The sequence below is a fragment of the Alosa sapidissima genome, chromosome 1 (genome assembly GCF_018492685.1).
Source record: "Alosa sapidissima isolate fAloSap1 chromosome 1, fAloSap1.pri, whole genome shotgun sequence".
NCBI lineage: Eukaryota > Metazoa > Chordata > Actinopteri > Clupeiformes > Clupeidae > Alosa > Alosa sapidissima.
This window is the reverse complement of record NC_055957.1, coordinates 29549639-29569753: the sequence shown is the minus strand read 5'-3', so window position 1 is coordinate 29569753 and position 20115 is coordinate 29549639. Positions and strand designations below refer to the sequence as shown.

At 47.6% G+C, this 20115-nt stretch overlaps 1 protein-coding gene across 3 annotated transcripts in view; it reads right to left on the bottom strand.

The window, feature by feature from the left end:
- Positions 1-20115, bottom strand: part of spsb4a (splA/ryanodine receptor domain and SOCS box containing 4a) — a 65527-nt gene that overhangs the window by 41170 nt on the left and 4242 nt on the right. Inside the window, exon 2 of one of the 3 annotated variants that reach the window (XM_042099568.1) lies at positions 7987-8077. The exons of 1 other annotated variant lie outside the window; for it this stretch is intronic. The gene's annotated coding sequence lies outside the window, so the exon portion shown is untranslated. Of the gene's footprint in view, positions 1-4032; positions 4214-7986; positions 8078-20115 lie in introns of those variants that run through there. One more of the 3 variants, XM_042099584.1, reaches the window with a different exon arrangement.

Here is a 20115-nt window from a genome sequence, read left to right as displayed (position 1 = left end):
GAGGAGTCCAGGGGCTGTTTTATAGGAAGCTTACATTTGTCCAGCTATCCGTTTTAAATCCACACATTTGAGAATATATTCTAAGGCCTAGTCCACACGTACCAAACCGATCTTTTTTCCCTCCGTCTTCCCTGGAACCGTATCAAGAATATTTGCGTCCAAACGGATCCATCTCAACACGTTACTTCATACCCCAGGCCTATAGGTGCCACTGTTTCTTTACAGAAATTGACCAAAACTTGCGCTTTACAAACAGACAGAATAGGCTACGACGAAATGGCTAGTGCAAGGAAACCAGAATTGTTTCTGTGGACTGATGGTGAACTGTCAACTGTAGTCAACTGTAAAACTAATAAACTTTATTTTACGGTTTGTGAAGGGTGCAATCCCGTCCTTCATTTGGCTAATGCAGGTAGGCCTACTAATCACCTTTACTTTCTTTGGTTGTAGGATAGTCCATGATTCACATTAGTTTTGGCTATCACCGCAATTAGGCTACTAAACGCAAGGCTTACCCAAGTTCTAGGCTATTCTGTCGCCACATTTATAATATTGCTATAAAACCTTCGTTAGTAACAGTCAATACGTTTGCCTGCATCAAATCGCGCATTTGCATTCAGTGTGCTACCATCGGCTTAGCGGGAGTTCTAAGCGTCTTTGTATGCTTATATTTTATTTCACTCGACTGTGAATGCATGTAGGCCTATATATGTTGTAAGACATGTAAAATAAATGAATGACACTGGCACTAGGCACAAATTAATGTAGCCTAAACTTACACCGCACTTTCCTAATAACTTAAGTTCTCTCGCGTCACTGACAGTAGCTAGAATGCATAAAAAAACACCGGGAAAAACAGTGTTCAGTCCACCAAGTCATAAGCTATCGGCGCTGCGCAGCACCAGTTGTGATATTTATCTTACGGAGTGTAATCGTAGGTAATGTCCTGTATGAAAACTAGTATTGTTAGGCAATACTATAAGTGCAAGTCCAGGGCAGCTGAGGTGTGGCGATGACATCATCAATACGCAAGCAGGATGTGCGGTTTCGCTGTCTAAACGAATTCAAAAGGTCTACGGTTTCAGATTTTTCCACTCTGGGACTAGGTTTCAGAAAAGTGCGGTTTCGGGCAGTGCGTTCACAGGATTCGTTTGGACGCTCGGCCAAGACGAAGCAAAACCTCTGTGTTTAACCTAAAAAGCGTCTCCGTGTGGACAGGCCCTAAAGCTTCAACACAGTTTATTTGAACAGATAATGTTATGGAGCGTGACTCTAAAGGTAGGCACATTTCCTTACGCTTTCAAGTGTGAGCCCAGCAGGCTAGTATCAAGTATCACTGCTCTATCAACTGTGCTACAAGAGGCCACCTCAGGGCTGGTCTCCAGGGGAATCAAACTAAGGGCTGTGCCACCCATCTGCAGGGCTGCTGCCGGGAGGGGAGTGTGGTTGGGGGTGTATTCTGCTGTGTATGAGGGTTTGTCTCCGGCTTTGGTAGGTGGCCTGTCCGATTTGGTCCACAAGCCATCCATCACCTACACCACAGTCACAAATATTTTGTGTGTGTATGTGTGTGTGAATCCATCTATAATCACTTAAGCACACACTTCACACTTAAAGATTCTCTCTTGCACACACACTTAATATTGATAAATAATATTTCCATCTCTTCAAGTGCAACCAAGCCACCGTCAGGTAAGTGATCTCTCTTTTAGGCTCCGCCAAGCTGACAAACACACACTGACACACACACGGTAGACTCCACTACCACATCACAGTGTGTAGAATGTTAGGTTTAATGGTTAGGATTCTTTCCATTTGTATTGTTAATGTTGCAGCTGAGGAGGGCTCTCGGTTAACCCCTGGGCAAAGTTGTATGCCAAGCTGCAGGGCCTCTCCTCACATTCAAACATGCACAAGCACAAATAGTACACCCAAGAATATGTTTATCTATAGTCAATCTCTCACAAATGTGGAGGCACACACACACTCACTTCAATCTCCACGCATATATGGGGGAAGTAGAGGGGGGGGGGGGGGGGGGGGTATTCTCATAAATCCATCTGGGGTCTTATCCACCCACACATACACAGCCCTGTCCATTTTTTTTTTATCTCCCTCTAAACATTCAATGTTGGATTGTGTGTGTTGTTGAACCACCTAAACTGCTGAGTTGTCTGTCTGGTCCCTGTGGCACAGCTTCCGTCAGCCTTGAGCCACTCATCACTGTCTGTCCAGGGCCCGTGCTTCAGTCAGCACACAGCTTAAAGGCCTGACGCTACCTGCTAATATTAGCACTACAGTAGCATCATTGGGGGCGGCATGGGCTGGGTGGTGCTAGTTCAGTCGTGCTGTAATCCTCTGCAGCTAAATCTGCTGCTAGTCACAGCACTCAATCACTCGCTTAGCCTGGGAGTGATTACCATGATGCAGACTTGGCAATACACTCATCCTCAGAATCTGCCTGCAAGACAGACGCACGCACAGGAACGCACACTCATGGAGAAGCACACAATACACTCACAACAATAGAATTGCTATGACACAGACTAGTTACACTAGTTTGTAAACATTTGCATGATAACTACAAAAAGCTGTTACATGCAAAAAAAAGCCATACAAAAGCAACAACAATGGCCTAGTGCATTAACAAATAATATTTGAGCTCACTGCTAATGCTCTACACGTGCATCTGTTCACGTTTGACCGTCGTCCTCTCAAAAGTATGCAATTCAAGAGGGTGTATCTGTCAGCATTACAATATCACAGGAATGGAACTCAAACGACCTTACTTATTTTTTTTTTCCCCTCTCTCTCTCTCTTTCTCGCTCTCTCTCTCTAGCCTTCTTCAGCTGCACAGAGCCCTCAAAGTGACAATGAACAGAGATAAATGAAAAAACAGGAGAGAAGAGAGAAGGATAGAGACAGGAACTGAGGAACGGGGGTAGGGAAAGATAGCGGATGAGGGGAGGAGAAGAGAGAAGAAAAAAAGAAGAGATTATTTAAAATGAAGACAGAAGGGAAAAGGAGGCAGATGATTAGGAATAGGGAGAAAGAAGGATGAAAAGAGGAAGAAGAGAAGAGAAGAAGAAGAAAAGGATGAAAAGAGGAGGAAGAAGAAGAAGGTGTGGAGATGGGTGAAGAGAGGAGACACTGAATAAGGGACAGAGATGAGAAAGAAAGGACAGAAGACGAGACACGAACATGAGCAGAGGCAGCTCAGCATGTGCCTGAGCAAACACAAGCTCCACGCTCCCTATTCACTTCACCCCATGAGTGTGTGTGTGTGTGTGTGTTTTCACTTGCTATCACACACGTGCACACACAGCACTGATGAAATAAATTAACATAAAGGGGCACAAACACAGACACATGCACATGTATATGAGCCATGGCTGTTCATGGCCACACACACACACACACACACACACACACACACACACAAGGTGTTATCATCTCAGGTACGGTGATCTGACTGGCAGTATAAGTTTAAACCCATTAAGAGGTGGGGGAGAAGATCCTAAGGCATTAGTGGCATTAGTGACTTAGGCATAGTTAAGTCACTGAATAAAGCTGCAATTTCTAAAACTGAAGTGTTTTGCTTCTGCCTATTGCTCACGCCCTGCAGTTGAAGTGAATTGAGAGCTGATTTCGGTCTGAAGGATCCTATGGCCTGGAGCTAAACGAGGAAAGGCGAACACATTTCGCAATAAAATTAGCAAAATGTAAGCTTGCAAACAAAGTATACAAATCTGATGCATCTACTCTGGATCGGTTCCTCCTTACAACAGACCCACTACACAGTTCTGTTACACCCTCTCCACACGATTTGGTTCCCTTGACTAGTCACACACACGCACACACACACACAAACAAAAGACTTAATCCTCAAGGCTAAGCAGTAACCACACACTTTCTGTTTTCTGTTTGCTGTTCTATTCCTCCCTCCCTCGGTCTCTCTCTCTCTCTCTCCCTCTCTTACACACACAAATACATTATCCATCACACACACATATCCAAACTGTCTTTGCTTACAGTAATAGTGTCCTCCTCAGTGAGACTCCAGCAAACCTTCCATCCGTTGTGTTCAACCGTAGGTGCGGACGAGCGCAAGAGTAATCCACAGAGCAAGAGCAAACCACAGAGACAGAGAAAGAGAGGGAGAGCCCAGAGGCTATGTCCCGTTAAAGAGGGTTTTGAGAACAGAGAATCTGTCCCCACATTTGACCCCCCCCCCCACCTCTCTCTCTCTCTCTCTCTCTCTCTCTCTCTCCCTTTTTTTCTCTCAGACCCCCTGCGTCCACCTCGGTAACCAACCACCCACTCCCACTCCGGTTGCCACGGTGCCACGCTGACAGGGCTTCCCCGTTTACCGCTCTCCGCTTAGGCTGAGCCGATCAACTAGCAAACGGCTGGAGAGGAGAGGAGAGGAGGATAACAAGAAACAAAGAGTGAGAGCGGCAAAGAGGAAGAGACAGAAAGAAACGAGAGAGCGAGAGAGAGAGAGAGGAAGACGGGATGCCAAAAGTCGATCCGCTAAGCCCATCAGGCTGGCTTACAGATACACACCCGCCGAGAATGAACGCAAGAGAATGAGTGTGTGTGTGTGTGTGTGTGTTTGTGTGCGTGTGTGTGACAGGAAGAGGGAGAGAGGAAAGGGGGGTGGACACGGAGACGCCCATTACCCCACCCCCACACACACACACACACACACACACACACACAACCCCCCACCTTCACTGAGCACTCCTCAGCCAATCAGACAGAGGTTGACACGGCAACATGCTGCTCGTGCTCAGGGCAGATACAAGACCATACTCCTCCTCGAGGAAGGTCCGATCACCACCGCTTCATATCCGCCTGAGGGGCCCGATGCAGCCCAGATCTGGCAACTCATCTGGCACAGAAGTGGCCAGGGTCTGGCAACCCAGCCTAGAAGCTTATTGCATTGCATGGCCGAGGCGTGGGTAGGCTGTGCCTCCAGGTGCCAGAGAGCAGCTAGGCTCCCATCCAGGCTAGATCTGAGTCCCATAATGGGCAGAACCTGTGTGGAGCGTCAGGGTGGACAGGGAGGGTTGGAGGCAGAAGGAACCCTTTTCAGGCTTCTTTCCCCCGGGGGGCTGCATGGATGGAGGGAGGGAGAGACAGAGAGCAAATACACAACCAGACACACAGTGACACACACACACAAATATCTTCCCTCCAGAACCAAAGAGCTCATTTAGCCCAGCCTTGCTTGTGCGGTCCCAAACACACACACACACACACACACACCTAATGACCGAGATAAAACAAACATCTCCAGTGAAAAAACACCTACATAAACAAACACACAGCCCCACGGTCAGCTTGCTCTGAAATACTGCTCCAAGCACTGTGTGTGTGTGTGTGTGTGTACCAGTGTTTCCCATACATTGACTAATCGGTATAAGATCAAATCCTTGCATTGAGCTGGGCTTTTTACGCACGCAGCCTTTCCTTGCCCCGCCCTCTCTCATAATGAGCCCGCTGCCCCTCCTCTGCATGTGCATTTAACAAAATAGGCTATTCACTATTGTTGAAGGATTGTTGTTGCCACATAGAAGCATTGCATAGAAGACGTCTGGCTAAATTACTATTAAATCCGCTTAGCATCGTGACCATTTGTTCAAAACTGCTGCATTGAAGTTAACTCTGCTAAGGTCTTATCACAACATAGTAGACTACACTGAGGAGACTAAACTAAGTTAAGTTATGCAATCAAGCAGTATCTCAAAGCTAACGTTAGAATACTGTTTGGATGTCGAATTTAGCATGCTTAGCCTACTTACAGCTACTTGTCAATTTCATTGAAGGGCTCATTTTATTGACTCGGACACTGAATGTTTGCAAAATCCTGATGTAAATGGAAAAGTGTTTTCAAAAATTCAAAAGTGCTTGTCCCAAGGAGAAGTATGAACCTTTATTTTAACTATGTAGAAAACGTTATGAATTGCATCCACAAACCAGCAGCCTTTTAACTGTGTTACAATTGCAAGGGTTCCCTCACGAACGTCTTAAAGTGACAGGCACTCAATTAGACCTATACATTACCAAGACAATCTTAGTGTACACCCCCCTTCCCCCCCCGTTGTCCAAGTCAGCTACCGCCACAAACTGAATCCAATTCTGTGGGAAACACTGTATACTCAATCTTCCAGTGTGACGCATATTTCCTGTCCATTTCCTCCCTAAGCTGGCCACACACACACACACACACAGAAAGCCACAGCAGACAAAATAGTCGCTCACCTCAGACTAGACTACCATACTCAGCCTCACACACACAAACACACATTCACCTTCACACTCAATCAGTCTCTTTCAAACCAGCAACTTCCCCTCCCCAAATTCGCTCCAGTGAGTGCTATGAAAAAGAAGAGCGTGTCCTGACGCAGGCAGACACACACACACACACACACACACACACGTAAAGCATTTCTACAAATAAACACACGCTCTAGGCAGCATGCAAATGGCCCACTGTTGTCACTGGGAGAGAGACAACCCAAGACAATTCAGAGACTGTGCCAGTCTCACACACACACACACACGCACACACACACACACAATAAACCCAGGTACAGTAAAAGGACACTGCAATATAAGAAAAAGAATGAATTGAAATCCAGTCAAAACACTGAATAGAATACTGAACACTGTCCATTCAGCTGACAAAATTAGCAAGGCCAAGAGTCATACACAACAGTTTGCCAAAAGTGTGTGTGTGTGTGTGTGTGTGTGTGTGTGTGTGTGTGTCTTCAAATAGGAGATTAGCCTCTTTCCCCAATGTGCCCTCTCTCCACTTGTGTGTGTGTGTGTGTGTGTGTGTGTCCTCTCAGCTGGGCTGGGGGTGTAAATTGCCATCTCGTTTTCTGCTTGAGGGCACTTTTAACACTTCTGGGCCAGCATGTGGTAGAGGTGGGGGCACAGAAAAGTGGGACTGAAATTGGTGCGTGTGTGTGTGTGTGTGTGTGGGGGGGGGGGGCTAATCTACAGGACAAAAGGAGGCCCTGGTTAAGATAATGAGCCATCAGGGCCGACCCTGCTGACAATGAAGTGGGCTGCAGGGCCGAGGGGGAGGGTAGATGGAGAGGGGAGGGAGAGGAGAGGAGAGGGGAGGGGGTGGAGAGGCCCTACGCCTCCTGGCAACACACACACGCACATCATCCACATAAGTCAGCCAACGGGTCATGCCGCAAAGACTTCTGGGAAGGAAGGGACCTCAGGGGATTTGACGAGACAGAGATGGAATGAGGGACAAGCAAGTGTGTGTGTGTGTGTGTGTGTGTGTGTGTGTGTGTGTACACACAAGAGGCACGGCAACGTGTTGTGGGTTTGCATCTGATTAAATGAAACACAGCATTCAGTAGCAGAGAAGGGCACAGCTTTTTAGATATGGGATGTAAGAGAGACAGGCATGTGTGTGTGTGTGTGAGTGTACGTGTGTGAGTGAGTGTGAGTGTGTATAAGACAACAGAAGAGGGGGGGATCTCACTGCTCATCTGGCAGCCGACACACTGACCCAGGACAGATGGCAAACAAACACGAACATACAGACACGGAGGAAAAGGGGGAAGGGCAGGGAACACACACACACACTTTCACACACACGCGTTCCCTTTGTGCTACTGAGACAAGGCAAAACGCCCATGCATTCACTACTACACACGCGTACACTCACGCAGATGGATAGGGACACAATGCACCGGTGTGTGTGTGTGTGTGTGTGTGTGTGTGTGTGTGTGTGTGTGTGTGCGTGCTACACCATGAGTGTGCATCTGCATGCAAGGGTCAAAACATGAGCGTGCTCTCTGTCAGTCACACAAACACACACAAATTCAAGCCACTGGACGGCTGCCTCTTTGTGGGAGCACAATAGTGGCCTCGATCATGTCTTGGCCCACACACAAGCAGCACTCTCTGCCTAAACGGAGTAAAGCCTTTTCACTCACTCACACATACACGCACCTCTAATATAGTTGCAGCTTAAGGGCACTCCTCTCCAGTTCAACCTCTTACTTCTCCAGGGGAACTTCATCCAGAACAAGACATCTGCAACCTACAACAACATACATTAGATGTATTAGGTCAACAGGACAAATCTGAACAGCCAAGACATCCTGAACCCCCCCCCCCACACACACACACACTCCCTGCCTGCTTGAGCAATCATTAAGGGCAGATGAGGCAAAGGACACCAAAACTGAGTAGTTCTTTGCCTCCATAACACACCCAATTCCTTCAGCTGCCCACCTGCCTTTGTAGAGCGTTGCCTGCATCTGGCCCTGATGGTCTAGCAGCATCAGATTGGGGCACCCGGTCTCAAACACTGCCTTCTGGCTAGTTCACAGATGCGGTAGCATCACATGAGGGTAGATCTTAGTCTGGTTCCTATGAGCTACTTCTCTACTGCTCTACAAGACAGGAGCTGGTTCTGGTGCTGATCTGATGGCATCAGATCGGTTCAGAACACTGTGGCTCTACACAAAATAAATTTCCTTTGGCTCTATAGGCAGCAGAACCTTCTGGAACAGATGTCTGGACCAGGGGCCACATACACATCAGAACCTTCTAGAACAGATGGCTGAGTCAGGAGAGGGAGCCTAGCCAGCCGAGGGAGCCTAGCCAGCCAAAGGAGATGAGATGTGCTTTAGACAACAGAAGGTGATGGGGACAGGCTTTGAGACCACACTCGCACACTCTCTCTCTCTCACACAAACACAAACACTCAGAGCAGGAGGAGCCCAAAGTATCAAGAGACTACAAACCTTGAGACCATACTGGTAAAGAAGATGTGGATGCGCACGCGCACACACACGCACACACTATAGATAGTACACATTGCACGCACACACACACACACACACACAGTACATATTGCACACACACAGTACACATTGCACACACACTACAGATAGTACACATTGCACCGGACCACCCACCCACCCACACACACACACACACCTGAGGGCAGATTTGAGAGCAGCAGGTAGAAACATGGTCAAAAAAACATCACAATGGGGGCAGCAACAGGGAATCAGCCAATCAACGCAACCTGAGCGCACACACTCAATTAAGCTGGCAAGCAATGAGACCAAAGCTTGCTGCCCATCTCTGAGACACACACACACACAGTATTCATCTTCATATCGGCCTGGAACAGGGGTATAATGAGTGGCTGTGCCGGCAGTCGATAGGATAGCTGATCAAGCAGAGTATAACAGCGCTTGTATTAATCCTTTTAGTGCTCCGTGCTCCCAATCAATGCTGTAAAGAAGCACAGACACACACAATCACAAGCATATTCACAAATGTTCAGACACACAAAATATGTGTGTGTTCATACACAGAAATGCACAGCCCCTCTCCTTTTCACTCTCAATATCTCTCTCTCTCTCTTTCTCACACACACTAATCCTTTCGGTGTTCCAATCAATATGGTTAGGAAGATGACAGAACAAGGCCAGGGGAAAAAGGAAAAAAGACAAGTGTGGCGTGTTCTTCACTCCACCCCGCAACCTGCACTGTTCCGTTGAGCTCTTTATTCTTCCTTTCAGGGAGCGGCGCTTGCACCTACAACAGTGATTCTCAAACTTTTCACGGCAAGGAAACGTGGCTATGAAATATGTAGGTTTGTCCTACAATTACCAAAATCACTGTGTGTGTGTGTGTGTGTGTGTGTGTGTGTGTGACATGTTTATTTTGCCTCTGACCATCCCTGTGGCCCCCTGAGTGACCTGGTGAATATGAGGGCTATCTGGTCAGATGTACTCCATGAGAGGTCAAAGTAACACAAAGGGGGAGGGGGGGGGGAGGGTTCGTTGGGGGTGTCCATGATTGCTCTGTTGCTCCTCTCCTTCAATCCTCTACCCTCCCACCGGCCCCCTCCTGAGCCCTGAGGTTCTGCTCCCATCCTCCCTGCAGCTGCTGCTCCTCCGTGTCTGACCCCCCAAAAGCACCCCACCGTGAGGTCACTGCTCCAGGCCAACTTAGGGTCCGTCGTAGTCACCCTACCCCCTCCTCTGCCACCCACATGTCCCTGCACACCACACACACACACACACACACACACAGAGACACGTCACACACGTTCTGCCCTCTCCCCATGACTCCTGCCCCCAGTGCTCAGTCACTGCCCGACACACTTCTGCCCACAATGGCCACTCTCATCCTGCGTCAGTCAACAACCTCTTCTACATAAATCACTCCCCCCCCCCCATCTCATCACTTCAGCGTCTGTCTGCCAAACGGGCGCCTGTCTAACATGGGTTTGTGTGCAGAAAACCAGGGCCTCACACACGTGTGTATGCTGGGAATGGGACGGGACAGTGCTGGCCCCCACTATCCACTGATCAGATGATGGGGTGCTGGCCCCCACTATCCACTGATTAGATGATGGGGTGCTACCAATGACTGGAGAGCGATGGACAGCATACACCCTTTCAAAGGACAAGCCAAAATAGAAAAATGGCAGAAAAGTAATGAAAATGTTTAGTTCTGGGCGATTTCATGTTTAATAACCATGCACTGGCTGGCTCCAAAAAGCCTTTAGGCTATGCAGATTCTGGCTCAAATTGTGCCAATATAACCATCTAATTTTGGCTTCCTTCTCCTCTTCCTTCCTTCTCCGCTAGGCTAACTGAAATGACAGTGTGGAAGCCTATCGCAATCATCCCTGCTGTGTGCATTAATGACACATCAACAGTTGTGTATTATATTTTCTGTCTTCATCTCAGGCAGTGAGGAGGCCAAAAAAACAAAACCCAAGGACAGAAAGCATTCATAGGGAAACAGAAGGATGGATGGATAAATAGATGGATGCAGAGCCAGAGGGAGGGGTAGTGGGTAAAGCCAGTTTATCTTGCTGAAATATTCAGAGGCTGGCTCCTGTTACCTGCCTGGGCAGCAAGGTGCGGTGCGGACAGCCGAGGTCTGCTTACCAGCCGTTAACGTTAACTGTGCCATCAAGGAAAACCTGTTTTGAGCATGCGTGTCCATGTAAAGTAAATATGACCTTTGCTCCATAAACATTGCTGTGACGTACTGCTCGTGTGAAAATGTACTGGGCCGCGTTTGTGTGTAAGCGGTTTTGTGGGTGTGATCATGGCCAGACCTGCATGGTGCATGCTGAATTATTAATGGTGACTCTCCAGCTCTCCAGTAATCAAAAAGCATTAGCAAGCACTCCTCAGGACACACACACACACACACACACACACACAGCATTTTACAGGACAGCATTGGCTCAGTCATCTGTGGTCTATCCCAGCATGCTCTTCAGGGTCAGGGATCGACAAGGCGGAGTCAAATACGCCCCGCCTCGCGCATGCTGAATGACCAACCATCAACCACCGACTGGGTGTGAATGACAGGCAATCAGTCCTGTTGAGAGCATCAACGCTGAGGAGGACGCTGCGCCCAGAGCTCAGCTCCACCACCGTAAAGCCTTTTGCAGTCGGCGTCAGGCCACACTGACCTAAACACCAGAGATCGCTCAGGGGTGCTTAGGGGGACAGTAGTAGTATAGAGACAGACACAGACAGAGACACAGACAGAGACAACATGTTTGAGGTTTGGTGCCGATTAAGAGGCTCAAAGCTGAAAGCCCATTTTTAAAAGCCACTTAAGTCATTCAGTGTCAGACAGAATCCTGGAGAATGGTTGCTTAAGATTTTACTCAAAGTTTGTCTAAACAATGTTAAGGTCCCAAAACTAGCAACATTTTTGTTCAGTTCCATTTCTCCCGCTATTATACACTCAAAATGCATTCTCTTGGAAGCCATGTTTGGGCGCCATCAACATCTAAAAAGTAGGATTCCTAGTTGGACCAAACTTGTAGGATGAAAGCCAGACTTAGTATGACTTGACCATTAACAGTACTAAATGCCTAGCCTGACGAGCCAGACCCACATTAAAATGTAGGGTCTGGGCACTCACCGTTCGCAGTGCTCAGTCCGAGGGGCGGGATAATCGGTTGTCTTTCAAATTCCCTCTGCACGCAATAGGACAGCGCTATGAGTCCCATGCGATATCCATCTTATTTGTTTTTAAGTAGCAGGGAATTCAAGCCAAACCATTGCAACTCTGCCATCAATCATTATGTTAAGCCTGCCTAACGACTCTATACACGATTTGATTGGCCTGATAGAAGTTTAATTTTCCGAGCTCACAAGCCAACGGAGAGTTGCTAGACTAGCCCTGGCAGCAAATGTAATTTGCTGCCGCTAGGGTGCGTCTAGATTTCTAGGCTACTAAATGCCCATATGGCCTCAGATTCAGAACAAAAATAGTAATACCAATGGCATTATAAAGTAATTTGTTTTATCCCAAGTGGCATCAATCCATATTTTGTCTGCATTACTTTAATTAATTAATTAATTTTGTGTGAATACTTTAGGTCTGTAATTTGCATTTTGATGAACTAAAAATGGTATACTGATTACGGTCTGCTCAAAAATGTTATGGGTTCATACGTAGTGGAAAGGTGAAGCATGGTCCAAGTTTCATGAAAATTGACAGACAGATGGACATCGGGACGGACAGACAAACCACACTGAAAACATTTCCTCCAAGAGGAGGCTAAAAACAAAAAGTCATTCAGTGTGTTTTGGAAAGCTGCGTTGGGACTCTGGCCCCAGAGCTGTAAAAGTAGAAGGCTACAGAAAGAAAGTCAGCGGACGGAGCCGGCCCACGAGTCTCTCTGGTGGGTCATTAACACGCTGCTGTTCAGGATGTCACTGGGAGATGAGCGAACATTTGCATTAGCCAAGAAAAGCTAGCGGAAGACAGAGCGGAGGGCCGAAAGAAAGAGAGCAACAAAAAGATAAAATGTGGTTAGCGTGACTTAAACACATTAGCGATTAGCGAAGAAAGTCCACTAATTGATGCCAACAGAAGTCTGTGTAGATACTTAGCACCAGTGTCCCTGATGTGCATCTATGGGGCACTAGTGGCATTATTTTAGCTGTAATGTTCCAGAATTCACGAAGGCTGATTATAAGGCTAAACCAATAAAATAAACAGAGGCTGACCAATCACACAAACTAATGGCTTTGTTACAATTTGTGAGGGCTTATAAACACAAAAATAATGCTTAAATAAATATTTCCCAGGACTACCCCATCACTACATTACTTCTCCCTACCAAAGGGGCTGTGACCTAATCTAGATAAGAAATACAATGTCGATAGAAGACACACAAGGCACAAAGAGAGACAGAACAACAAGAGGTAGCATAGGAAGAGGTGGGAGACAGGGTATGGGCATTGGTACATCTGAAATATGGTGCGGCTTACTGGGTCAGCTAGTGTGCATGTCTGTTTGCAGAATATTAGGTCAGTGAGAGTGTTGAGTCAGAGGTCAGGGAGTGTTGAGTGCTTGTGTGCCAGGGTGTGTGTGTGTGTGTGTGGGGAGGGGTATTTGTGTAAGAATTGGACCTAACTGGCTGGGCCTGGTTGGTGCACATGCAAGTGTGTGTGTGTGTGTGTGTGTGGCATGCTAGCAAGTTAGTCTGATTTCCCCCATCTCATCTCCTGAGCTCAGGAATGCCGGAGTAAAGAAGCATACACAGACAGCAGAGGTGGAGGAGGTCACACACTCAATCACCCACAGACTCACTTAAGCTCTCTTCAGCTCAGGCAGGGGGCATGCATGTGTACACACACACATACCATTTGTCATCGGAGTGGTATGACCTATAATGAAAACCCTAGGTATTCCAAGCTCCTCCTGCAGATAAAAATGTCCTTAAGCAACACAAACTGAACCTTGGCTACCATAACGGGCTGATGTTGAGGAGTTGTTAGGCTCAGAAAACACAGAAGAGACTAAGCATAAACCCACAGAGTTCTCAGTATGCTTGAAGCCTTAGAACAACGATTGCCTTCAAGCAGATTGCCTTCATCTATAAAGGCCAGTCAATGCAGTCAATCATAAAGGGTTACATGAAATAAACTACAGGGGTCTACAGCACAATTGTTTATCTGGTCTATTAACAGCTTCTAGGATAAGGAGAAACCTTGTGTCTGGTCCTAAAAACAACTGAACATCTGCTGTAACATTCTTAACATATTATTCTTGAATCTTGAGATGCTTATGATCTTTAATGTTCATATCCTTATACATCACCTATGGCTTTGGCAACCTACATAAAATAGCAATGCTGTTCGATCATCATGTGAACAGAGCTTCAGGCAAATCCAAATCCATGAGTGGAAAAAAAAAAAAAAAAAAAAAAAAGAGAGAAACTGGGAGAAGACGGAAGCAGAGGGTTGTTATCCATTACGACCCTGGAACCCTTGTAAGAGAATTCCAAGGGTTTCCATGACAACAGCGGAGTGATGGCACATATGATGCACGGGAAGAGTGCCTTCCATCACGTGCTGAAGAGGGGGAGGAGAGAGAAAAACAGAGACAGAGACAGAGACAGAGAGAGAGAGAGAGAGAGAGAGAGAGAGAGAGAGAGAGAGAGAGAGAGAGAGAGAGAGAGAGAGAGAGAGAGAGAGAGAGAGAGAGAGAGAGAGAGAGAGAGAGAGAGAGTTGGGAAAGTGGGCCACATGGAGAGCGCCATAATGAGTTCACTTGAGACACCTCACCACCCCACCTCCCTGCCAGCCGTACACACACACACTTCATTCTTCTCAACCCCCAGCGGCAGAGCAGTCCTATTTGGCTATACATTTCCCAGGGGGCCCGTGCGGTAGCACTGGCTGTCACAGTCCATCCTCGGGGCCTCTGTCCCTGCCGGGCAGTCCAGTACAGTCCCTGCCTCAGGGGTTCAGCGGACTCGGGGACAGAAGGTGGCAGGGTCCTGCGTACAGGTCAGAGAGAAGCCCTGCAGGCCTAACAGCTCTGAGCATCTGAGATCCACAGTGTATGGGATACAGGAGAGGACCGGTAGGCCAGGGGAGTGTGGAGTGGGAGGGGTGGAAGGGGCAGAGTGGCACTTCTGAGGGAGAGAGATGACAGTTCAGTTGCATTTCATCAGCTGCCATGTTGGTCCCACTGGAAAACAGAGTTGCAATGAAGTCTTAGTCAGCAAGTTTTAGGTGGAGGCAGGGATGTCACACACACACACACACACACCTCTGACCCTGTGACCTCTGAGCTGCTGGGTGTCCAGGGCCTGTCACACACTCTCAGCCTCTGTGTCTGCTACACTGCCCAACCGGGAGCTCTGCCGCCATGGTTAGCTCTCAGGCCACCAACGACGACACCACCACCACCGCTGCCCATCCGGATGACAGCGATGGAGCTTACCCTGGAGCACCGCAGTGCTGTTCTCTCTTATTGGCAAAACCTAGGCCAGACCATCCATGTCCACGTCAGAGTTGGGAAAGTGGGCCACATGGAGAGCGCCATAATGAGTTCACTTGAGACACCTCACCACCCCACCTCCCTGCCAGCCGTACACACACACACTTCATTCTTCTCAACCCCCAGCGGCAGAGCAGTCCTATTTGGCTATACATTTCCCAGGGGGCCCGTGCGGTAGCACTGGCTGTCACAGTCCATCCTCGGGGCCTCTGTCCCTGCCGGGCAGTCCAGTACAGTCCCTGCCTCAGGGGTTCAGCGGACTCGGGGACAGAAGGTGGCAGGGTCCTGCGTACAGGTCAGAGAGAAGCCCTGCAGGCCTAACAGCTCTGAGCATCTGAGATCCACAGTGTATGGGATACAGGAGAGGACCGGTAGGCCAGGGGAGTGTGGAGTGGGAGGGGTGGAAGGGGCAGAGTGGCACTTCTGAGGGAGAGAGATGACAGTTCAGTTGCATTTCATCAGCTGCCATGTTGGTCCCACTGGAAAACAGAGTTGCAATGAAGTCTTAGTCAGCAAGTTTTAGGTGGAGGCAGGGATGTCACACACACACACACACACACCTCTGACCCTGTGACCTCTGAGCTGCTGGGTGTCCAGGGCCTGTCACACACTCTCAGCCTCTGTGTCTGCTACACTGCCCAACCGGGAGCTCTGCCGCCATGGTTAGCTCTCAGGCCACCAACGACGACACCACCACCACCGCTGCCCATCCGGATGACAGCGATGGAGCTTACCCTGGAGCACCGCAGTGCTGTTCTCTCTTATTGGCAAAACCTAGGCCAGACCATCCATGTCCACGTCTGAGTCTTCACTCTTCACTTTATTCCTCCTCACTCTCCATCCCTGCCTCCCTCCTCCAGAGGCGGCCTGAGACCATTTCTCTTAGCAGAGTGGAACTAGAAAGACAAATGTTCCTCTCTCCGTTTGGCCATCCTTTCTTTCCGTCTCTCTCGCTCTTGCTCTGTTCGTCTGGAACAGATATCGGTTCGAGGTGACCCAGGCTGAAATCAATAGCTACTCCTTCAATTAGTCAGAGACACATGAGGTGGGACCGTAAGGTGAGCTTCCCCTGCTTGCCAGCCTGCCAAACAGCCATCTGTTCAAAACAAATGCAATGTCCTGGTTTCAGATGAGTGTGCGTGTTTGTGTGTGTCGCAAGGCTAAATATGCCCACTGACGTAATCATACCTAAGCTTATAGACCTCTATCAAAGACAGTATCAATTTGTTACTCTGACCATCAAGACCCCAAACACACAGACATGAATTCAAAATGAGACCCAAGATCGCAAACCGTACCAAGGGTTTCAAACTATTGAAATGACTGAATATCACTACATACATCTGCTTGGTGAATGCCAAGGAGTTTCAGACCTTTTTGTGTTTGTTGAAACACTGACCCCTGAAAACCAATCAGGTGGCCTAAATTGATCTGGGCTCACCAGTCAGGAAAACAAACCTAGCGGCAAAGCCACTTCACAGCAATTGAATGATTCAATGAGGCCATGTCCACACCAGCTCGGATTCGCTTGTATCGGACACACTTTTGTTACGATTTGCCCCCCCTATGTATTCGAGCCAGCAGAGTGGAGCAGTTTGGATCCGCTTGCGACCCTGAACTCGTTTTGTGCCGGAGCCATATCGGACGAATGTGGAAGGTGGGTTGCAGAAACCATCTGAAAAGAAATTACGCACAAGCGAGAGATAACACACACATGACAACACAGTGGGGTCTGACCCAGTTTCCAGTTTCCTCTCTACTCCACTCCCCCTCCTCCAAAAAGAAGGGCAAAAAAAGATTAATAAAACAAGAGAAAAAAGGAAGATACACATTACTAATACACACTGTGTGTGTGTCTGCTGATTTGGTTACACAATACACTCCACTTCCAGCTTAATTTTGTCCCTTGACTGGTGACCTGGGTGAGCAAGCTTATCCTGGCTTGTTGGCACTGGCTGCAATGCGGTCAACGTCCAAGGTAGCCCTATATGGTAGCTGGCCATAGCCCAACCCCTCCTCCACACATGTGCCTGCTTGCCCTCTTAGTGAAATGCAACAGTGCCAGCCTGACACCAACACACAGAATCTCGCTCTCGCTCTCAAACACACACACACACACAGAGAGAGAGAGCCAAGTTGCTTTGTGTCATCAGATTGCAGAGTGGATGCCCTACATGTGTGCATCTGTCTATGACGTACCTAGCTTGGCTCCCACAACAGCACCACTGAGAACTGACACCGATTGTCCTAGCAGAGACAGACACAGCAATACACTGCCAGTGTGCAACAAAGGCACAGACATCAGAGATAGAGAAAGAGATAGACAGAGATAGCGAGAGAGAGCTGGAGCAGAGGGGGGAGAAGGAGACAGAAGGATCAAGTCATCCCTCTAGCCCATGGGTTCTCAAACTTTTGTGGGCCGGGGACCCCTCATGGAGTGGAAAATTCTCCAAGGACCCCTCATAATCGCAACACATAAAACTTAAGTTAATCATGTAGCTGTATAGCCTTTTTTCTGTTAGATGCTTATGTCATGTATTGTGCTAATACCACAATAGTAATGTTAGCAAACTTTGACAGTATGTAGGATTTTTCAAGGATTGTTGTTTCTTTGTCAAATGTAGGCCTATTGTGTTGAACGCATAGTGTTTGTTTCACATAACTTTCATTTTGTTGGCGGCTAACTAATAGTAAAGTGTTTTGACGTATTGATGTAACGTATAGAGTTGGGCAAATACTGGTACTGTAGCATTTTTTGCCATATAAGACAATTTCATATTTTTTAGCAAACTTTGTCAGGGACCCCCTGACAATGTGCTGCGGACCCCTGGGGGTCCCCAGACCCCACTTTGAGAACCAATGCACTAGCCTCAAGTTCTACCTTTTCTCCCTCTCTTTGTCATTCTTCCACATTAGTGAAGGAGGGAGGGAGAGAAAAATAAATGTGTCAGTCCATCAAACTTTTACTTCCATCTTTTCTGTGGGTCCCGGAGCACATTTAGGCAGGCCAGATGCCTTTCTGTTCCCAGCCCAATCGAAAGACAAGGGCCCAGAGGACACTCTATTATGCTTATACCAGTTTGCCTTCTCATCAGCGCTGCAGTACACAAACGTGTGTGTGTGTGTGCGTGTGTGTGTGTGTGTGTGTGTGTGTGTGTGTGAGAGATAATGCACACATGACAGCACATGGCTTTGACAGTGGACAGTGATTCCAAGGCAATCCTATAAGCGCTTAAAGAGAGAGGGGAGACATGCTGGAGATCGATACTGAACTGGGCCGCTCATGAAAGCTCAACAAACCACAAATCTGATTAGGTGTGTGCTGTGTGGTCACATTTAAGGCACTAAGAGCGTTTAAAAAAGGCAAAAATTATCAATTGCATTCGGTCAGGCTGAGATGCAGGTAGGTTTTTGTCCACGGCAAGGGTTGTGTCTGGAAAGTGTTTTGGAATGGGAAGGCAAGAGCTTCAGACATGGGCGGTGTATGTGTGCGGATCTGGATTCTCCTGTCACTCGTGGCATCACCTAAACCTGCCCAAATTTAATAACTTGCCGACTTGCCTTTATTTTAGGCAAGTCGGGGTTGACAAAAACTGAATTAAATTGGTGTTAAACAGTACTACAATGTTATCTGGGTAAGCCAGTTACCTAGCTTGTTAGTACAGGCAACAGGCAAACACTTCCCTAGACCACACCACTCTAGTGATGGAGTCTTGCCATTGCAAACCTTCTGCTCCTTTTCACTCATTACTAGCCATGTTTACATAAAATTGCAATAAATGTTAAAATAGGCCTATGGTCCGGAAAAATGAGGCTGTGTCTCCACTGACTGGAAGATCGATTGGGTGTGAAACATTCATGGGGCTGTGAGTCAACACTCATTCTGAAAACAGCAACTGGCGTGTCCCAAAGCACCGCCAAGTGCACTTGACACACCTTGAACTTCAGCTAGCATGTAACAGTGGTCCCTCAACACCCTGACATCCCAGTACCAACCAGACATCCATCAATCCTCCTTAGTGTCGCGTCCCAGGTTAGTAATGAAATCACATTTCACAGAGACATAGGTTGCCAACACAGGGCAGTCATGCTATTACATCAAGAACAAGAATAGACAAGCACCAGCAACAATGACTTGCAGGTCTGTTTGATGCTCCTGGAATGCGCAAAAAAGGAAGCAAAAGGAAGGACTGAGAGAGAGACAGTGTGCAAAAAAGGAAGCAAAAGGAAGGAATGAGAGAGACAGTGTGCAAAAAAGGAAGCAAAAGGAAGGAATGAGAGAGAGACAGTGTGCAAAAAAGGAAGCAAAAGGAAGGAATGAGAGAGAGACAGTGTGCAAAAAAGGAAGCAAAAGGAAGGAATGAGAGAGAGACAGTGTGCAAAAAAGGAAGCAAAAGGAAGGAATGAGAGAGAGACAGTGTGCAAAAAAGGAAGCAAAAGGAAGGGAAAGGGCAGAGAATGACAGGCTGAACGAAAAAAAAAAAAATTGAATGATGTAGCCTAACCCAAAAGAGAAATAAGGACAGAGCGGGAGACACGGAAAGAGTCTGCGCTGGTATCATTTAAATGCAAATGGGAGCCAGGACACTAATGGAGCTGCATGCCGGGCTTCATTTATAAATACGAGCGCCTTGCGGAAAGAAATAAAACTACTCGTGCCGCACCATTACTCACGCAATGCAGGCTTGTGTGTATTTCAATTGCGGCCCCCTCATCGATTTCACCAACAACATGCTCGTCAGGCACACTAAACTACTAGGAAGTATTTAGCTACTCCAGTCA